The sequence below is a fragment of the Taudactylus pleione genome, unplaced genomic scaffold (genome assembly GCF_031769625.1).
Source record: "Taudactylus pleione unplaced genomic scaffold, aTauple2 ptg000147l, whole genome shotgun sequence".
Taxonomy (NCBI): domain Eukaryota; kingdom Metazoa; phylum Chordata; class Amphibia; order Anura; family Myobatrachidae; genus Taudactylus; species Taudactylus pleione.
Genome location: NW_028284549.1, coordinates 177,572 through 191,006, shown reverse-complemented (window position 1 = coordinate 191,006; position 13,435 = coordinate 177,572).

Here is a 13,435-nt window from a genome sequence, read left to right as displayed (position 1 = left end):
GTTTTCTCAATGACATATCAGTATGGAATGCAATTGATTAATATATAATATCCTGATTCATCAGTTCATAATGTAATTTTACCTTCATATTTTAGTGCTCATTCATCTCAGCATAACCAGTAATTCCGCTAGTAGTAAAAAAAAATAAAAAAGAACAAAAAACAACCTATGGAGATACCTAATTTGAACTATAGTACGTGAGTGTCTAAGGGAGAACTGAGTCACTTTTCAAAGGAATATTTAATTCAAGTTCGTGGGTTGATAATATAATAGAGGCAGGAATAAAAACATAATCACTCACCGTAACAATGGTTTGCTAGGCTGTTATATAGACACTAACCAATATAGACAACTGAACATTGTCAATTGACTCGTTTAACTGAAACTACTTTGATGTAGAACAAAAGTCATATAAAATGGAAATACTCATAATAAAACCCACAAGTGAAAGTAAGAATTAGTATTTTGCATTCCTTGTCATCTGTTTTACAGGCTCAGCTTTTGATGCCTTAGACCTGTCATTCCAAAGGGGATGCGGTCAATATTCTGACCGCTGGGATTCCGGCGGTCAGAATTCCGACACTGGCATCCCCACCGCCGGGATCCCGAAGGTAAGTACAGGGGTTAGGGGTTAGAGTTAGGCACTAAGAGGGGAGGGTTTGGTTTACGGTGCGGGGAGGGGGTGGTTAGGTTTAGGCATTAGGGAGGAGGTTAGGTTCAGGCACCGGGAAAGGTTAGGATATGGAGAGGGGGAGGGATGGAATAGCTACCGACAAGTGTCTGTATTCTCACCCTGTTGGGATCCTGGCATTGGGATTCTGACCGCCAGAATCCCGAATGCCGGCATCCCATATGTATTTCAGTGACGTGCTGTGAGGTCGATGGCTGGGGAGGCACAAATGTATAAAAACACAGTTTTTATACAAAAACTCTGGGGCATGACAGGGAGTATAATAGGGGAGGCCTACCCTGACTGCACATCCCTGATGTATTCCGTTCTATATAATGAAAATGCAAGATAACTGCATTGCTTTACATACATTCGAACGCGAGAAAAAAAGATTATACCTGTGCTATCACCCCCTTTGGTAAATAGTAAAAAATAGACAAGTTATAACAGAGACAATCTTATATATATTAATAAATGCTAAATAGTGCAGCTTGATATTAAAAATAATGTTAATTTTTAATCATAAGTTGTAAAAGATTAAAACAGTTTAAAATATATGGATCATCATTCATAACCATATATGTAACTACAACTGGACAATATGTATATTTACCACATATAGGAGGCTACTCATTATATTAATTATTGGGGTTATTGCTCCGGCGTGGATACAGGTGATCTGAAAATCAGCTGTCTCCCCAAATGTCTGACTCGGCAGTGCTAGTGCACCTAGTTTTCACGCCCTAGAGTTCACACAGGCGCACAAAAGCCCCAGCTTCCGAAAAAAGGGAAGTGTATAGCTTAGGGTGCCATTAATTAATGCCAAATTAAGAATTCCTTTTGTAAAAAAATATATTTATAGCTATATAAAAATGTATATAAATCCATTTGAGCCTTTTATGGATTTGAAAAAATATTTGTGGAAATTGAGTCTAATAAAATCTTTGCTTCTTGGTACAAATTTATAGAAAATTTAAATTAAACTTACATATAAAGATTTAACAATAAATTCACATTTGTGAATAAGATCATGTTTAATAGAAGGAAAATAAGCTATGAAAATTAGAGCCAAATCTCCATCCAACCTCACTTTTAAAGAAAATAAATAACATTTTACATATGCAGATTGAGGGGAAATAATTGTAGTAATGAATTTAGGATTATGATGATGAAAAAGTAATGCCTAAATGCTCATAACTCTGAAATAATATGCAACATTTATTTCAAACTTTGTCAGTTTGTAGTTTAATATGTCTGCTAACTATATATGTACCGTGTTTCCCCGATAATAAGACACTGTCTTATTTTTTTTTTGGTTCCAAAAAACACCATAGGTCTTATTTTAACTAACATTGACAGCCCCTTATGCAGCCCCCCCCTGTAGCAGTGCCCCTTATGCAGCCTCCCTTGTGTAGCAGTGCCCCTTATGCAGCCCCCCCCTGTAGCAGTGCCCCCTATGCAGCCCCCCCTGTAGCAGTGCCTCTTATGCAGCCTCCCTTGTGTAGCAGTGCCCCTTATGCAGGCCCCCCTGTAGTAGTGCCCCTTATGCAGGCCCCCCCTGTAGCAGTGCCCCTTATGCAGGCCCCCCTGTAGCAGTGCCCCTTATGCAGGCCCCCCATGTAGCAGTGCCCCTTATGCAGGCCCCCCCCTGTAGCAGTGCCCCTTATGCAGCCTCCCTTGTGTAGCAGTGCCCCTTATGCAGGCCCCCCCCTGTAGCAGTGTCCTTTATGCAGGCCCCCTTATTGCAGTGCAAGTACGTTACTTACCTGAGTCGCCGCCGTCCTGGATGTCCCTCTCACTTGCGCGCTGACTGGATCTAATATGATCCAGCAGGCGTGGCCGCAGAGGATCCTCAGCGTGCGGGTGACGTCATGACGTCACCCGCGCACTGCATGACTGGGAACACTGGTCTCTGCAGCGTTCCCAGCTCAAAAAGAGAATAAGGTAGGTCTTATTTTCGGGGTAGGGCTTATTTTAGACCGGGCTACAAAAGTAAGGGTATGGCTTATTTTCAGGGTAGGTCTTATTATCGGGGAAACACGGTAGTTTTGTTTAGGTAGTCCAAGAAATACCATGGAATCCAAGATGAAACAAAGAGCCGTCATTGAATTTCTGGAAAAAGAAGGCTGCAGTGCTACAGAAATCCACAGAAGACTGAAAAAAGTGTATGGTGAGCGTACAATTGACTATAGCAATGTCAGAAGGTGGATGAAGCATTTTCAATTGGGAGAATCGTCAATGTGCGACAAACCTCGTGGTGGCAGACCATCAACTACAGTGACAGCAAAGAACCGACACAAAGTCGATGCCATGATTCAGAAAGACCATTGTGTGACCATCAGAGATATCAGTGATGAACTTGAATGTAGCCATGGCACTGTAGAAACACTAATCAATTATTTGGGATATCGTAAAGTGTGTGCTAAATGGGTTCCAAAGCAATTAACCAGGGATCATAAGGCCCAGAGGGTGGAAGTGTGCAATGACCTTTTGACCAACTTTGAAGCCAACCCTGAGATGTTTTTGGAAAATGTCATTACAGGCGATGAGACCTGGGTATTCCTTTATGACCCAGAAACAAAGGCCCAATCAAAGTGATGGAAACACCTAAGTTCACCCAGGTCAAAAAAGTTTAAATCACAGCGATCCGTAAACAAAGTCATGGCCACATTCTTCTGGGATTGCCGAGGTGTTATTCTCATCGATTACTTGGAACAAAACCAATCAATCAACAGTGATCGATACATTATTACACTTAAGAAGCTGAAAGAAGCCATCCACAAAAAAAGGTCAGCAATTCAACTGTGAAATGTTATCTTACACCACGACAATGCCAGACCTCACACTTCGATGGCAACATCTGCAGCCATTGCCAAAATGGGGTGGGCAATAATGCCACATCCACCATACAGTCCTGATTTGGCCCCTTCTGACTTTCATCTGTTTGGCCCTCTCAAAAACTGTTACCGTGGTCAACATTTTGAAGACATAGAGGTTGTTAAAAACGCCATACGTTCCTGGGTCAAATACAAACCACTGGAATTTTTTCAAAGTGGATTCACAGCTTGGGTTGAGAGGTGGAGAAAATGTTTGAGGGCAGATGGTGAATATTTTGAGTAGAGTAATTCTGTTACTAAGACTTCAAAGTATTTTACTGCAAATTTTCAAATCTGTATCTATAATAAAATTTGAGTTGTGAGCATTTAGGCATTACTTTTTGAACAACCCTCGTAATAATGATGATGATCATGATTAAAACATTTGCATAATAATAAAGTAGTTATAATATATAATTAATTGTTTTAATGGGATCATCATATCATGTATTTTAATATAGATCTGTTTTTTTATATCTTTAAGCTATGCAATTCTGATACATTGTATGAGAAATCCCCATAATATACATCAGCCAACGTCGCTAAAGTTTTTTTTCACATGAATTAAGAACTGCTTCTACACAAAGAAAGCAGAAGTGCCACTGCCGAGACGCTGGATAATCGATGCTTTCAATAACAATTATTTACAGTATATATGGACAACGACAATATTGCTGTCTGTGGATAGTTTGCGGGACATTTATGTATCCAATGACTGCATCGGTATTACTGTCAAACCCCAAGCGGAAGTGATGTATCCATATAGGAGGTGAATTATGGGAGATGGAGTCCGGACCTGGCTTGCGGTTACCAGGGAAACAGTTAAACTTCCGGTCGACGCCAGTGTGTCACGTGGACGGATCTCACCTATGCGATTGGTGGCTTGAATACAAAGCTCCGGAGGACGGGACAGCAGTGTGCTGATATCAAATATATTGTAGGTGTGCATGTAAATGGGGGATTGGCTGAAAGGGGTATTAAAACGGCAACATGGGAGACCCTAACACTTGTTTTATTCACCTTGAAAAAGACTCCAGAAGGGAGTGAAAACGAGTTGGTGGCAGGATCCAGTGTTTGGTGGGAAATCCTTCGATATGCCGGCGATGACAACTAGCTGAGCCCGGAGAGCCCCGGGACTCTAATGGTGTAGTTTACACTACATGCTTATAAGGACTGACTGTTGCCAGTTCTATATTATAGCCAGTAATTGTTTGATTATACCACCAATGGATACAAATACAAGTGCTAATTTACTGCAGATATAATTTGGACATAACCCCGGTATAACCCAAAGTGGGTGTTGCCGATTGTGGGGATTTTTATTGTATTTTTATGTGAACTCTTTGTGTGCTGCTTATTACATTTTAAAAAACATATTACATATTAGGGGTGAGCGGGTTCGGATTTCTGAAATCCGAACCCCCCCGATCCCCCCCGATCTGAGGCCGATCCGAGTCAGGCTCGACTTTTCCCGCCTGACTCGGATCTGAAATCGAGGCAAAACGTCATCATCCCGCCTTCCGGGTCTCGCGGGTTTTGGATCCTATATAAGGTACCCGCGTTGGCGCCATTTTCTCACTCGGCTGTGGACAGTGAAGAAGGAGGGTGGGAGTTAGGGCTGGCTGGGCTGTGTAGTGTAGTGTAGTGTTGTAGTGTAGTGTAGTGTAGTGCAGTGTAGTGTTGTGCTGTGCTGTGCTGCGCTGTGCTGCTGTTGTCCATAGGGGCTGTGTCCACTACTTCAAAGTCCATAGGGGCTGGCTGGACTGTGTTGTGCAGTCAGTTGTCCATAGGGGCTGTGTCCACTCCAAACTCCTGTGCAGTGTCCCAGTCCTAAAGGGGTGCTGTAGTGTTGTCCAGGTGGTGCTCTGTCCGTCAGGGGTGCTCCCCCCAAGTGCTAAAAAAAAATTATTTTTTCTGTGTTTGTGAATTGTGTGCACTGTGGCTGCACGTGCATCAACAAAGGAGCAGCGCCAAGCGTGCGCCTGTGTCCCATAAGTAAAAGGCCGGCTGGCTTGTCCGTTAAAGGGTGCTGTAGCCCCCAAAGGGCACTCCAAACAAAATAAAAAAAAAATATTTTTTTGTGTTTGTGAATTGTGTGCGCAGTAGCCGCACGTGCATCAACAAAGTAGTGCCAAGCGTGCGCCTGTGTCCCATAAATAAAGGGCCGGCTGGATTGACCGCTAAAGGGTGCTGTAACCCCCAAAGGGCACTCCAAACAAAATAAAAAAATATATTTTTTTGTGTTTGTGAATTGTGTGCGTAGTAGTTGCACGTGCATCAACAAAGTAGTGCCAAGCGTGCGCCTGTGTCATAAGTAAAGGGCCAGCTGGCTTGACCGTTAAAGGGTGCTGTAACCCCCAAAGTACACTCCAAACAAAATGAAATTTTTTTTTCTGTGTTTGTGAATTGTGTGCACTGTGGCTGCACGTGCATCAACAAAGGAGCAGCGCCAAGCGTGCGCCTGTGTCCCATAAGTAAAAGGCCGGCTGGCTTGTCCGTTAAAGGGTGCTGTAACCCCCAAAGGGCACTCCAAACAAAATAAAAAAATATATTTTTCTGTGTTTGTGAATTGTGTGCACTGTGGCTGCACGTGCATCAACAAAGGAGCAGCACCAAGCATGCACCTGTGTCCCATAAGTAAAAGGCCGGCTGGCTTGTCCGTTAAAGGGTGCTGTAACCCCCAAAGGGCACTCCAAACAAAATTAAAAAATATTTCTGTGTTTGTGAATTGTGTGCACTGTGGCTGCACGTGTATCAACAAAGGAGCAGCGCCAAGCGTGTGTCTGTGTCCCATAAGTAAAGAGCCGGCTGGCTTATTTCTTAAAGGGTGGTGTAACCCACAAAGTGCACTACTCTCCATCAAAAATAAAAAAATATTTTCTGTGTTTGTGTGCGCCTTAGCCGCACGTATATATCAAATCGATATAACATAAATGGAGGACCAAACTTTCTCTGATAAAAATAAAATAGGGAAAGATCAAGAACCACTTCCTCCTAGTGCTGAAGCTGCTGCCACTAGTCATGACATAGACGATAACATGCCATCAACGTCGTCTGCCAAGGCCGATGCCCAATGTCATAGTAGAGGCCACATACAATCCCAAATGACAAAGTTCAGGAAAATGACCTTAAAAAAAACATTTAAATCATCTGAAGAGAAACGTAAACTTGCCAATATGCCATTTATGACACGGAGTGGCAAGGAACGGCTAAGGTCTTTCCCTATGACTAGTGTGTGTCATACTAGTATGACTAGTATGTTCATGACTAGTATGTTCATGACTAGTGGTTCAGCTTCACATGACAATGGAAGCCCTCCTCCCGCTAAAAAAATCAAATGAGTTAAGCTGGCAAAAGCACAGCAAAGAACTGTGCGTTCTAAGAAGATATCACAAATCCCCAAGGAGAGTCCAAGTGTGGTGGCGGTTGCGATGCCTGACCTTCCCAGCACTGGACGGGAAGAGGTGGCTCTTTCCACCATTTGCACGCCCCCTGCAAGTGCTGAAAGGAGCACCCACAGTCCACTTGCTGATATGCAAATTGAAGATGTCACTGTTGAAGTACAACAGGATGAGGATACTGGTGTAGCTGGCGCTGAGGAGGAAGTTGGTGAGGAGGATTCTGATGGTGATGTGGTTTGTTTAAATCAGGCTCCGGGGGAGACAGTTGTTGTCCGTGGGATGAAAAAGCCCATCACGGTCATGCCTGGGCAGAAGACCAAACATATTCCACCTCTTTGGTCTGGCAATATTTCTATCCAAATCCAGACAACAACTGTCTTGCCATATGTACCATATGTAAAGGTGAAATAAGTAGGGGTAGGGACGTTAACCACCTAGGAACATCCTCCCTTATACGGCACCTGCAGAGCATTCATAAAAAGTTACTGTCAAGTTCAGAAACTTTGGCTAAGACCGTAAGCAGTCCAGGGACACCTAAATCCCGTTGTCCTGTTGTATCCAAGCACCTGCAAACCACACCATCAACTCCCTCCTCGTCAAATTCCTCCTTAGTCAGGATCGGAAGTAGTCCTGTAGGCCATGTCACTGGCATGACTGACTCTCCTATCCGGGATTCCTCCGGAGGATCCTGCATTGCTACGCCTCCTGCTGCCGCTGCTGCTGCTGCTGCTGAGAGTCGTTCATCATCCCAGAGAGGAAGTAGGAAAACCACTACTTTTACTAAACAATTGACCCTCCAACAGTCCTTAGCGAGAAGGATGAAGTACGACAGCAGTCATCCTGAAGCAAAACGTATAGCTGAGGCCTTGACTGCTATGTTGGTGTTAGACGTGCGTCCGGTATCCGCCATTAGTGCAGTGGGATTTAGACAATTGATGGAGGTAGTGTGTCCCCGGTTCCAAATCCCATCTAGGTTCCACTTCACTAGGCAGGCGATACCGAGACTGTACAGAAACGTCAGAAAAAGTGTCCTCAGTATACTGAAAAATGCCGTTGTACCCAATGTCCACTTAACCACGGACATGTGGACAAGTGGAACAGGGCAGACTAAGGACTATATGACTGTGACAGCCCACTGGGTAGATGTATCACCGTACGCAGCAACAGCAGCAGCGTCACCAGTAGCAGCATCTCAGAAACGCCAGCTCGTTCCAAGGCAGGCTACGCTGTGTATCGCCGGTTTCAGTAAGAGGCACACCGCCGACAACCTCTTAGAGAAACTGAGGAAAATCATCGCCCAGTGGCTTACCCCACTTATACTCTCCTGGGGATTTGTGATATCTGACAACGCCACCAATATTGTGCGGGCATTACATCTGGGCAAATTCCAGCACGTCCCATATTTTGCTCACACAATAAACTTGGTGGTGCAGAATCTTCTGAAAGCGACAGGGGCGTGCAGGAGACGCTTTGGGTTGCCCAAAAAATTTCTGGCCACTTTCGCCATTCAGCAACTGCGTGCCGAAGACTGGAGCACCATTAAACACTCTTGAACCTGCCCCGCCATCACCTGAAGCAAGAGGTTGTGACGCGGTGGAACTCAACCCTCTATATGCTTCAGAGGATGGAGGAGCAGCAAAAGGCCATTCAAGCCTATATATCCACCTATGACATAGGCAAAGGAGGGGGTATGCACCTGACTCAAGCGCAGTGGAGAATGATTTCCGTGTTGTGCAAGGTTCTCCAGCCCTTCGAACTTGCCACACGTGAAGTCAGTTCAGACACTGCCAGCTTGAGTCAGGTCATTCCCCTCATCAGGCTTTTGCCGAAGCAGCTGGAGAAAGTGAAGGAGGAGCTAAGACGGAGCGATTCCGCTCGGCATGTGGGACTTGTGGATGAAGCCCTTCATTCGCTTTGCCAGGATTCCAGGGTGGTCAATCTGTTGAAATCAGACCACTACATTTTGGCCACCATGCTCGATCCTAGGTTTAAAGCCTATGTGGTGTCTCTCTTTCCGGCCAACACAAGCCTGCAGAGGTGCAAAGACTTGCTGGTGAAAACACTGTCAGCTGAAGCGGAACGTGACACGTCAACAGCTCCTTCTTCATTTTCTCCCGCAACTGGGGCTGCCAGGAAAAAACTTAGGTATCCTAAGCAACCCGATGGCAGTGATGCAGGGCAGGCAGGACCAAGTTTGGACATCTGGTCCGGACTGAAGGACCTGGCAACAATTTCTGACATGTCTACGGTCACTACATATGATACTGTCACCATTGACAGAATGGTGGAGGATTACATCGGTGATAGCATCCAAGTAGGCATGTCAGACAGTCCATACCTGTGCTGGCAGGAAAAAGAGGCAATTTGGAGGCCCCTGTACAAACTCTATTTTACCTGAGTTGCCCCCCTCCAGTGTGTACTCCGAAAGAGTGTTTAGTGCAGCCGGGAACCTTGTCAGCGAAAGGCGTAGGAGGTTGCATCCACAAAATGTGGAGAAGATGATATTCATAAAAATGAATTATCAACTCTTCCAGGGAGACCAGCCTCCAGAACGTACAGAGGGACCTGTGGTGGTGGATTCCAGTGGGGACGAGTTAATACTGTGAGGATGAGGATGTACACAACACTGAAGAGGGTGAGGAATCGGTGGATGAGGAGGATGAGGACGACATCTTGCCTCCGTAGAGCCAGTTTGTGCAGGGACAGATTAATTGCCAGCTTGTTTTGTGGGGGCCCAAACGAACCAATCATTTCTGCCACAGTTGATGATTGCTTTGTTAAAGTGTGCATGTTCTGTTTATACAACATAATTCCAAGGACAATTCCATCTTGCACCTCTTTTTTTCTTTGCATTATGTACAGTTTGGGCCTAGTTTTTCAAACTGCCATCCTGTCTGCCACTGCAGTATCACTCCTAGATGGGTCACGTGTTTGTGCCGCCCACTTGTGTCGCTTAGCATAGTCATCCAGCTACCTCGGTGCAACCTTTTGGACATAAAAACACTATTGTGAGGTGTGAAGTGTTCAGAATAGACTGGAAATTAGTGGAAATTAAGGTTATTGATGTTAATAATAGCATAGGAGCAGAAAAACCAACACATTCTGTGATTTTAGCTGTTTTTATGCTTTTTTAAAAAAAAATACAGATCCAAAACACAAAACTCAGAACCCAAAACACGGAAGGGTGGTTTTGGCAAAACCAATCCAGATCCAAAACACGAAGAAAGATCCAGATCCAAAACACAAAACACGAAAAGTGGCCGGTGCACACCCCTATTACATATATGTTTGTTTATACTTATTTATATGTCCATATATGTTGGAATATAAAAATTGCTCCAATGGGATAAGCACAACACATTAAGATATAAGGAGTTCATTTGTTTCTGTGAAGGATTTCAGTCTAAACACGAAATGAAAGCGGACATTAATCATATAAGGAACGTGACTATACATATACGGAACGTGACTATACATATAAGGGACGTGACTATACATATATAAGGAACATGACTATACATATACAAGTAACGTGACTATACATATAAGGAACGTGACTATACATACAAGGAACGTGACTATACATATACAAGGAACGTGACTATACATACAGTCAGGTGCATAAATATTGGGACATTGACAGAATTTTCATATTTTGGCCTCTATTCACCACCACAATGGCTTTGAAATGAAACAAACAAGATGTGCTTTAACTGCAGACTTTCAGATTTAATTTGAGGGTAATTTCATCCAAATCAGGTGAACGGTGTAGGAATTACAACGGTTTCTATATGTGCCTCCCACTTTTTAAGGGGCCAAAAGTGATGGGACAAACTAAACAATGCTAAATCTAACTTTCACTTTTTAATACTTTGTTGCAAATCCTTTGCAGGCAATTACAGCCAGAAGTCTGGAACGCATAGACATCATCAGATGCTGGGTTTCATCCCTGGTGATGCTCTGCCAGGCCTCTGCTGCAAATGTCTTCAGTTCCTGCTTGTTCTTGGGGCATTTTCCCTTCAGTTTTGTCTTCATCAAGTGAAATGCATGCTCAATCGTATTCAGGTCAGGGGATTGACTTGGCCATTGCATAACATTCCAATTTTTATCCTTAAAAAGCTCTTTGGTTGCTTTTGCAGTATGCTTCGGGTCATTGTCCATCTGCACTGTGAAGCGCCATCCAATGAGTTCTGAAGCATTTGACTGAATATGAGCATATAATATTACCCAAAACACTTCAGAATTCATTCTGCTGCTTTTGTCAGCAGTCACATCATCAATAAATACAAGGGAACCAGTTCCATTGGCAGCCATACATGCCCACGCCATGACACTATCACCATCATGCTTCACTGATGAGGTGGTATGTTTTGGATCATGAGCAGTTCCTTTCCTTCTCCATACTCTTCTCTTCCCATCACTCTGGTACAAGTTGATCTTTGTCTCATCTGTCCATAGGATGTTGTTCCAGAACTGTAATGGCTTTTTTAGATGTTGTTTGGCAAACTCTAATCTGGTCTTCCTGTTTTTGAGGCTCACCAATGGTTTACATCTTGTGGTGAACCCTCTATATTCACTCTTGTGAAGTCTTCTCTTGATTGTTGACTTTGACACATATACACCTACCTCCTGGAGAGTGTTCTTGATTTGGCCAACTGTTGTGAAGGGGTTTTTCTTCACCAGGGAAATAATTCTTCTGTCATCCACCACAGTTGTTTTCCGTGGTCTTCCGGGTCTTTTGGTGTTGCTGAGCTCTCCGGTGCGTTCTTTCTTTTTAAGAATGTTCCAAACAGTTGATTTGGCCACACCTAATGTTTTTGCTATCTCTCTGATGGGTTTGTTTTGATTTTTCAGCCTAATGATGGCTTGCTTCACTGATTGTGACAGCTCTTTGGATTTCATATTGAGAGTCGACAGCAACTGATTCCAAATGCAAATGTCACACCTAGAATCAACTCCAGACCTTTCACCTGCTTAACTGATAATGAAATAACGAGGGAATAGCCCACACCTGTCCATGAAATAGCTTTTGAGTTGATAGTCCCATTACTTTTGGCCCCTTAAAAAGTGGGAGGCATATATAGAAACCGTTGTAATTCCTACACTGTTCACCTGATTTGGATGTAATTACCCTCAAATTAAATCTGAAAGTCTGCAGTTAAAGCACATCTTGTTTGTTTCATATCAAAGCCATTGTGGTGATGAATAGAGGCCAAAATATGAAAATTCTGTCAATGTCCCAATATTTATGCACCTGACTGTATATAAGGAACGTGACTATACATATACAAGGGACGTGACTATATATATATAATGGACGTGACTATACATATACAAGGGACGTGACTATACATATACAAGGGACTTGACTATACATATAAGGAACGTGACTATACATATATAAGGAACGTGACTATATATACATGGAATGTGACTATTTATGATATCTGGAGATGTTCTCCCTTCTCCCCTCCCAGCCTTCTCATACATAATCCCAGAAGCACAATGATCAGAGATGTTTAGTACCAGACTTTAAATCCCTCTGCCCCCTTCCTGTTCAGAGCTTCAGTTGTGTTTGCTGCCACATTAATAGTTCATCCACCAGTTCAAGAATCGAAATGGGCAGGTGTGACACTGGCATTACTCCCGTCGGTGGGAGGGCCCAACGACAATTCCATCTTGCACCTCTTTTCTTTGCATTATGCGCTGTTTGGGGGATTGCTGACTGTCTTTTTGTGTAGATGACAAACATTATTGTTATAGTTTATTAAACTGCCATCCTGTCTGCCACTGCAGTGCTATTCTCTTTCCTAGATGTGCCATGCTGGTAATTGAACTGCCACAGCCCCTGAAGTCTTCCGGTTCCTGAATGCCAAAAATGTCCAAAAATGTTTATGGCCACAGACAGCATCTCCTGCATGCCCCTTTTATTTTTTTTTTAAAGAAATGCAGACCCACCAAAGAGCTCAACTGGGGCAAGGAATGATGTGAATGATTTAAATATTTTTTGTAAATGCCTCCCCTCCTCCTTCATAAATTTGCTTTGGAATCCAGAACTTAAATGAAATTTACTATGAATCAACCCTTCCTTTCCCTGCCTTCAACTACATACATACCCCAACTACCTCAGGCCTCTTGAATAATAAAAACATTTGTTTCCTGATGTGCCATGTTGGAAGTTGAACTGAAATCTTCTATATGAGGTTGCTGAATGCCAAAAATGTCCAGAAATGTTTATGGCCACAGACAGCATCTCCTGCATGCCCCTTTAATTTTAAAAATATTCTGAACCACCAAGTTGATTTTGTGTGCAAAACATGGGACATATTGTTCACCCATGCTCTCCCATCCTTTTCCCTCTTACCTCATAAATTTGCTTCAGAAACAAAATGAAATTAAAGTTACTACGAATCAACCCTTCCTTTCCCTGCCTTCAACTACATACCTACTCCATCTCCCTCAGGCCTCTTAATTAATGAAAACATTTG